At 41.5% G+C, this 9,515-nt stretch overlaps 1 long non-coding RNA gene across 1 annotated transcript; it reads right to left on the bottom strand.

Annotated features, from left to right (window-relative positions):
* Positions 1-3,122: 3,122 nt before the first annotated feature.
* On the bottom strand, positions 3,123-3,604 carry LOC123440131. The gene is made up of 2 exons (XR_006630283.1): positions 3,565-3,604; positions 3,123-3,293 (listed from the first exon to the last, which is right to left on the bottom strand). It is a non-coding gene; the product is annotated as an uncharacterized LOC123440131 (long non-coding RNA).
* Between the last annotated feature and the right edge of the window lie 5,911 nt (positions 3,605-9,515).

The following is a 9,515-nucleotide window of genomic DNA, read 5'->3' on the forward strand; positions in this document are numbered from 1 at the left end:
AGGTTCCACAGCTAGAAGAACCCTTTATATAGTGGGGGAAAAAATCCAACCGTTTTCCCACTCACAGCCCGTGTCTAGCGGTACTACCGCTGGGTGCAGCGGTACTACCGCTGGCACTCCAGCGGTACTACCGCTGGCTGCAGCGGTACTACCGCTCCCACTCCAGCGGCACTACCGCTGGCTGCAGTGGTACTACCGCTGGGCCCCTGGTAGTGCAAGAACTACCACCGCCAAGAAAGTCTTTGCAAAAAGGTCCGTCCACGCACAACCGCTAGGCAGGCGGTACAAAGCTCCTGGAGCGGTACTACCGCTGACCAGGGGCGGTACTACCACCAGCTAGTGGTACTACCGCTGGCTGCAGCGGTACCACCGCTAGCACTCCAGCAGTACTACCGCTAGGGCCAGCGGTACTACCGCTTGGGACAGAGGTACTACCGCTAGGGCGAGCGGTACTACCGCTGGGGGGACCATTTGCAAAGATGAAGGAAACACAAAGGCGGGAGCGACTCCAAAGTTGCCGGCAAGGGGAAAATATGTGAAGTGTGCGCGTGCAAAGATTTATTCCACCCAAACCTTTCCACTACGGTTCCCCTCTTAATAGTACGGCTTTCCTATGACTCAAATAAAGAGAATCGTAGAGAACGCCGTGCTTCTGTTCCACGAACGAGGAGGCGAGTCGTCTTGTGCCGTTGACGTGTGTTATCTGAAACCTTAACACACACGGTTAGTCCTTTATGGTACTGTCATCAATCACCAAAATTACTTAGGCATAAACTATGCCCCAACACGATTGATTCAAGATCACATAGGCATGCATGAGCTTTCACCACTTTTAAAGGGTCCTTTCGTCATCACCAAGAATCTCAACAATGGTTCATATTACCAGGTGGACCTCCGGCCCAATTCATACACCTCTCAGGAAGAGACGACCCGACCTTGGAACATTGCTCACCTTTGGCCATATTATACTTAGAACTAGTGGTTCCTTGATTACGTACCTCCCGCAATGTTTGTACATACCCTTTTATGTTTAATATAATAAAGCCAGCACCCACGAAATTCGGGGTTTATGTTGTTTTAGCCTACACAATGAGCATGCGTCTTTATTATTTAACCTAAGCCGTCCAAAAGGATGAGTCGTCGTGAGGCGGTCATTCAAACATTGACGCTATTAGTACCAAAGAGTATGAGACGCCATGTTGCGACCATTCAAACATAGCCACTAATAAGCCAAAGAGGATGAGTTGCCACGGTGCACGGTTCAAACATAGGCGCCAATTGTGACCAAGAGAATCAAGCCGACTTATCTGGGGGCTACTGATCCCCAGATTGTTTGGCAGTAATAGCATTCTCTTCTGCGATCCTATGCTAGGATTTTCCTTGATCATGGGTCATTTGGGAGCCTCCAACTCACTGATTTTAGCTTTCTCACCCTCTTGGTTTGCAAAAAAATACCGCTATACGATTATTAGACCTGACTGTATGTTTGTGCGACTCCCCCTATTGGCCCCGTGTACTCTTGGCAAGTCAATCCATTATGGACCTGAACTTGTCAAGGTTAAAACTTTGAGTGTGTCATGTGAGAGCCGTCATATGGAAAAAGGAGAAACCATGGGTTCATGTAACCCGCTTCACTCAAGCATGACTTGAGCCTCATCAGTCAGTCTAAATCGCCGAGTCTCATTGAGCCGGATTATCATAATTCACATGGGTTATTACACCCGCCCAATTAAGGGTAAGACTAGAGCCTTTTAAGTCAGTCTCCCCGTCGAGTCTCATTGAGCCGACTTACTGATACTGTTAAGTTTTACCTAAACTTATTTTAGGGATGATCCAATATTTATTACCGGATCACAAAGAGTGTACGGGTTATACAGCTTCTAGTCCTATGATGGCGGGTTATACAGCTCTAGTCCCGTGATGGCGAGTTATGAAGTTCTAATCCTATGATGGATGTATGGTCTCCAAAACAAAGATGTAAAAGAAGGAGCAACACTTGATTCATATAAGACTCCTTTTGACAAACTTAAAGCTTGAAGATAAAGAGCTTAAAACATGCACGGAGGCATGGCATGGACAATTAGTTTGTTACAAATCAAAATATTACAAGGCTACATGGAGCCCAGGATCTTTAACAAAAGTTTATCAGCAATTAGCAATTTCACCCGGTTGTCAATTCATCTGGGTTAGCCTGAGGCCAATTTCTCATTCAAGGCACCGCCGGGTCATCCTGCACCGAGCCTTCTTGTTCCTGGTTCTGAAGGTTGTCCACATCCCAGTTGCAATGGATTAAGGCATGGAGTTCAGCTATGTCATTCAACATGGGCGACGGGTCAACACCAGGGGCAAAGAAATGCTTATGACATTGAGGAGTCAGATCCAGTGGTTCAAACGTAAGTGGCCGCACTCGTGTGTTGTTATTATCGTAAGCCGCGTGATATGTCTTCAGATCTACACCCTCAGCCAGATGACTAGCCCCCACTCGAGACGCCTTCATACAGTGGGTATAGTCTTCCTGCATAAAAGCTGACCCGTCATCTTTGAGTTGACACTACAATAAATATGGCAACTAACGACCTTCAATATTGGTCACTGAATGGTCATTGATTTCCATTTGCAACCTTTCTACGACCAAAAACAAACGGTCGAAAGCTGAGGGTCTCTAATGAACTATAACGACCTTTTTGCTGGATTGGTCATAGGATTTTACGACCAAACGAAAGCATTGAAATTATTTTGGTCACTAGTAATCTTCCCATGCCACGTCGGATCTGACATGACAAGCTGACGTGGCATAGAATCAACCCGGTCCAATTCGTTGTTTTAAATAGGCCGAGCCCATTAATCCAGCCCATTTAATGTTTTTTTTCTCTTTATTTTTCTTAGCTGCATGGGCCTGGCCCAATAATCCCCAACATTTTAGCCTTTTTATTTTGGGTTCTGGCCTTTTACTTTCTATTGATTTTCTTTTTTGGCCATTTTATTTTTATAGTGTGCCCACTAGTCACATTGGTCCCCCATGTCATGCTGATCTCATAATTCATATCGACACCATAAATTTTGTAATTTGTCAAACAATTTGTGAGGTTTCCATTTCATAGGTATAAAAATCACATATGAAATCAATATTTTGAACAGATCACAGAACAAATAAAATTCGTCCAAAAAAACACTAAATTAGTCTATTACAATCTTTACACTACTACAACTCAAATATGCCTACTACAGTCTACTATGATATGCTACTCTTTGCATATAGGCTTCACGACTTCACGCTTGGCTTCACATTTCACCTATGAAAAAAATAAGAACAAAATAGTAGCCAATGAGGGAACAAAATAGTAAACAAAATAATAGCCCTCCAGCTCGACTGTAACCAAGTGCCCTAATGTGTGCTGGTTGGGAAGGTTGCATAATACAAAAGCAATTGTGTCCAATGCTGAGAAACAGATTAATTTTTAATCAAGCAGGACTCGCCACTTTTAGATGTATCAAGTATCAATCAAATCATAATTCCTTTGATGAGAAACAAATTTGATAGAAAGCGCATGGAAATAAATTGACCTTTCCCGGCTCTATTTTTGTGTCCGTATCTCAACTCATAGTGTGGTGCTTCCTCGAGTTTTTTGCAAGGATCACAGATTCAAATAGGTGAGTCACCCTGTCCACGTAATATCATCCTCTGCTGGGTGCAACTGCTGCAGAAGAGGCCTCCACATCTTTGGCAATGATGCTACATATTAAATAAATGAAAGTTAACATAGCTCCTGATCCAACTACCTCCATAAGATTACAAGAAATGTGAAATTTCTGTCAAGTGACAGATATGCAAAGACTAATGGTGGATCCAACCATTCAAATTACTGAAACAAAACAAGAGATATTTTTAGACCCCATAAATCCAAACTTCATGAGAGACCGGCAACAGCACATGATTTTTCTGTTTAAAGTTTTGGATTTGCGATGCGAATGTACATTCAGATAGCATAAAACAAACATGCAGTGCTACTTTTTTTTATTAGGCATGAAACAGAGCAAATATTAACTATCACTCATAGTACTAAAATAGATTATCAGACTGTCATACATTTCACCTGAACTGCAGCCATCTTTGTGAAGCTTTTTATTTTACACAATAATACAAAGACTGCAAGCATCTAGACATGTACTGCATTACATTGTCAGACATGAAAAGGAGACACTTCCTCAAAGGAGTAGCTTCATTTCAGACCAGATCTAAGGTATTCGAACCTAGAAATGTCTCGAAAATATATTTATTACTACTAATGCTGCTCCTATTACTATTTCTATTATTATTACTATTACTATTATTATGTGGAAATGTTTTGTTTTCAACAAAGATGTGGAAACGTTTCTAAAACAAAATTGAAAAAAGCATGTTGCAGACAACTATGAACAAAGCTAATTATCATGGAGAAACCCCTCTAAATCGACCATCCAAAATCCGCAGCCCCCGCGCTCACCTTGTTGTCGTCGGTGGGCTCCGGCTCCTCCTCGTCCCCTTCCCCACCATCCTCCTCCTCCTCCTCCTCTTCGTCGGCGCCCGCGCTCGTGGTGACGGCCTCGATCTCCTCCTCATCGATCTCCTCCTCCTCCGCCTAACCCGCTCGCCCTCCCCGCCGGATCCTTTAAAGCAAGCACCATTCACAAAGAACTTACAAATGGACCTGATGGACATACAAAGCAACAAACAAACCTGTAAGTTATTCCACCGATATTAAAAGATTCTCATCAAAGTAGAAGAAAAATTCAACAACTCAAAAAGGGAGCTGGGAAAATGCTAGTTGAAAACTAGACTTCCGTAAGCCACAGAGTGCTGACACGCAATCCTACTCAATAGATCAGATAAGAGCATATCACTATACCAGCAATCATGGTGACCAGCAACAATTAATATGGATCAAAGGGACTACCTTATTTTGCAAGTTACAAGTTATAAATAACTTATACCAGCATATCACTACTGATTATCTAACTATACCAGCATATCACTACTGATTATCTATCTTACAAGTTATAACTATACCAGCATATCACTACTGATTATCTATCTTACAAGTTATAACTATGCCAGCATATCACTACTGATTATCTATCTTACAAGTTATAACAGTACGAGCATATCACTACTGATTATCTATCTTACAAGTTATAACTATACCAGCATATAACTATACCAGCATATCACTATACCAGCATATAACAAATTAAAAAAAAATGTAGAACCTTCGCGTTGTGTCATAATATGTGACCAAGTTACCAGGAAAAATAATAAACTTGTAATACAGTGATTATTTTAAAAAAGTGTTCTCAGAAATGGGCTATCATGTGTGAAGATTCATGACTCTCAAGCCAAATGATCAATCTTATGGCCACATCCATGTCATAATTTTTATTAAATGACCCCATATTGTGCACAAAGGTGCATATTGGAATGGCAAACACTGTTGATTAAGGAAATTTTCATTTTCCTTGTATGAAAAATTCATTTTCCATTTTTCAAGTGCCTGAAATGAGTTTTTTTGTGAAGGACCTGCCATATATTTGTTTCAAAATTGTACCAAATCATTTTTCTAAAATACTAGGCCATATTTAATGTACAATTGACAAAATGGTTGGGTGTTAAAAGCTTTTATCCACCTCTAGTGAAAAAGATAAATTGCCGCCGATTTAGTAGGAAGCGGGTCAAATTTGAACTAGAGGTGCCTCATAGTTTTCTCATTATTTTTTCCTAAAATCACTTTAGGTAAAGAAGTATATATTTAATCATAGATCCAACAAAAATTTGGCAAGATTCAACCCCTAGATATGAACGGTCATGCCCGCCGTTTGGACCGCATTTTGAAACAGGCATAGCAAATTAAAAAAAATCGGAAAAATGGAAAACCTTCACGTTGTGTCATAATATGTGACCAAGTTACCAGGAAAAACAATAATCTTGTAATACGGTAATTATTTTAAAAAAATGTTCTCAGAAATGGGCTATCGTGTGTGAAAATTCATGGCTTTCAAGCCAACTGATCAATCTTATGGCCACATCCATGGCATATTTTTTTCAAATGATCCCATATTGTGCACAAGGGTTCATATTGGAATGGCAAACAATGTTGATTAAGGAAGTTTTCATTTTCCTTGTATGAAAAATTCATTTTCCATTTTTCAAGTGCCCGAAATGAGTTTTTTTGTGAAGGACCTACCATATATTTGTTTCAAAATTGTACCAAATCATTTTTATAAAATACTAGGCCATATTTAATGTAAAATTGACAAAATGGTTGGGTGTTAAAAGCTTTTATCCACCTCTAGTGAAAAAAGATAAATTGCCGACGATTCAGTAGGAAGCGGGTCAAATTTGAACGACAGCTGCATTATAATTTTCTATTTATTTTTCCCAAAAATCATTTATAGTTACATAAGTATCTACTTAATAATAATTACATGGTGTGGTGACTTGACGCCGAGGTTTGGATGGTGGTCGAGGGCCCCAACTCCAGAGCGCGTGAACTTGCATGCGAGTCGCGTGGTCACCGTGTTACCGTTGCATTGCCATGCATTCTGGGTGGAATAAGCATGTCTGGTGGGTTAGAAACTCCCTCGGTAGGTGTGAGGAAGAATAATACAATAGAAGAATCTCATGAGTAGACCGAACTAAGCTCAAACATGGATTAGCAGCCAAGTGTTTGATTAGCGGTGCGGGTAATGCACATAGACAATGGGCCTAAATTTTGGCTGAGGATGATCATCTACTAAGGAGACTATCTTGCCAAACTTTTAGCTCAAATGGATGAACCTAGGTGACACTTGCTTTGCAAAGTACCACACTGTGCAGGAATATGGATGTTGAAGCTGGGATCAAATGAATCAATGGATTGAGCTGAAATTTGGTGTATCATGTTAATTAGGGCATATGAAGGCACTGTACAAAAATTATACCATTTGGACATGCCAAAGTGACACTTCCTTCACAAAGTACCATTCTGAACATAATAGGAAAATGAATATTGATGAATTATTTTCGAACTATGGAATGAAGGGTTTTCACATATTTGAGGAATATATGATCCAAAGTATTTATGAGAATTTTTGAAGAATTTTTGGAATGACAGAATAGTAGGTTGCTTCACAAACTAGGCAAAAAATAACACATGGACATGACATGTAGGCAAAACTGATGATGTGGCACCTAGTCATAGCTATGACCATCTATATTGATTGTAATTAGCTACAAATTAGGCAGTGAAACAGGGCTATCTGCTTTACGACCTTTTCCAATAAGGAAGTTACGACCTTTCTGATAAAAAAGGTCATTAGTTTTTGGGGTTAAGACCCCTCCGGACAGCTTACGACCGATTGGTCTCAAATGGTCGTAGATTTACGACCAATTCTGCGAGTGTCACTCACAGAAGGTCGTTAGTTGACATATTTCTTGTAGTGTGAGGAAACCCGCCAACTATTTCCTTTGGGTTAAGCTCTGGTGCAAAAGCCAAAGCCCGACTCAGCACAATTATTGCACCCTTACAAGCAGCTGATTTCTTCAATTCTTCAATTTGTTTTGGAATTGTTGAAAGGCGCCTCAACACATCATTGATGAACTTGGTCGGGTCTTTATTTCCCATGACAACTTTGATGGTGAACAAGCTCCCAGCATACTATTGCTCAATTAAAGTATACAAAGCTTTTAGCTTCAATAAGCTATTATCTTGAAGGTTGCGAGTCCGGAGACCTACAAATAATTCAAGCATATAAGTCGCTTGGCGGGCCTTTTGTTTATAAATAAGTTCTCATGAGTTCATCAAACACTACTTACCTAAAACAGTCGTGGTCATCTAAGAGATATGTCGTTTGAGACGAGTTAGCTCTTCAGTAACAGTTTTCAAATGACCTTCGGCATCTTCAACACGTTCCACCAAGGCAACTTTTTCAGCCTTAGAAGATTACTTGTACACCTTGAAATCAGCTTTGATTTTTTCAATTTCTTCACAAGGGACCAAAGTTTGTCATCAGCTTTAGCACATGCATCTTGTTGTAGTGCCAGATGCGGTGGACATAGTACGCAAGTGCGATGGATGTCAAAAGTTCGCTCAACAAGCCCATGTGTCGGCTCAGAAATTACGCATGATCCCGATCACTTGGCCGTTTGCAGTCTGGGGGCTTGATATGGTTGGCCCGTTCAAGATGTCTTCTGACAAAATGACCCATCTATTGGTGGCGGTTGAGAAGTTTACCAAGTTGGTTGAGGCAGAGACGACAGTCAAATTTCTGAAAAAGCTAATTTTTCGGTTTGGTTATCCTCATAGCATTATCACTGACCATAGTACCAATTTATCGAAAGGGGCTACGAAACAGTTCTGGGTGCAGGAGCATATCCGACTGGATGTATCGGCGGTAGCACAACCACAGTCCAATAGACTGGTCGAACGAGCTAATCAAGAAGTCTTACGAGGGATAAAGACCTGACTGATGGTTCCCTTACATCATATTCCAGGTTGTTGGGTTGAGGAGGTCCTCACAGTGCTTTGGAGCATCAGGACAACGCCAAACAGATCCACTCGTTACAAGCCCTTTTTCTGGTTTATGGAGCTGAGTCGGTTCTACCAAGTGATATACAGAATGATTCTCCACGAGTCGCCTCTTATGTTGAAGCCGGCAACGAACAGGCACGTCAAGATTCTTTGGACACTTTAGAGGAAGAACATGACTTGGCAACAATGAGAACAATTATATATCAATAAGCCTACGTCGCTAACATAGCCGTAGAGTTAAGAGTCGGACTTTTGAGGAGGGCGACTTGGTGCTTCGATTGATTCAAGATCACACAAGCATGCACAAGCTTTCACCACCCTTGGAGGGTCCTTTCGTCATCAACAAGAATCTCAACAATGGTTCATATTACCTGGTGGACCTCCGACCCAATTCACACACCTCTGAGGAAGAGATGACCCGGCCTTGGAACATTGCTCAACTTCGACCTTATTGTAGTTAGAGCCAGTGGTTCCTCGATTATGTACCTCCCACAATGTTCCTCGATTTGGGGTTTCTGCTGTTTTAGCCTACACTATGAGCATGAGCCTTTATTATTTAAACTAAGCCGCCCAAGAGGATGAGTTGCCGTGAGGCGGTCATTCAAACATGGACGCTATTAGTACCAAAGAGGACGAGCCGCCATGTTGCGACCATTCAAACATAGGCGCTAATAAGCCAAAGAGGACGAGTTGCCATGATGCACGGTTCAAACATAGGCGCCAATTGTGGCCACGAGAATCAAGCCGACTTATCTGGGGGCTACTGGTCCCTAGATTGTTTGGCAGTAATAGCATTCTCTTCCGCAATCCTATGCTAGGCTTTTCCCTGATCATGGGTCACTTGGGGGCTTCCAACTCAATGAGTTTAGCTTTCCCACCATCTTGGTTTGCGAAGAATTACCACTATACGATGATTAGACGTGACTGTATGTTTGCGCGACTCCCCCTATTGGCCCCGTGTACCCTTGGCAA

This window comes from Hordeum vulgare, chromosome 3H (genome assembly GCF_904849725.1).
Source record: "Hordeum vulgare subsp. vulgare chromosome 3H, MorexV3_pseudomolecules_assembly, whole genome shotgun sequence".
Lineage (NCBI taxonomy): Eukaryota > Viridiplantae > Streptophyta > Magnoliopsida > Poales > Poaceae > Hordeum > Hordeum vulgare.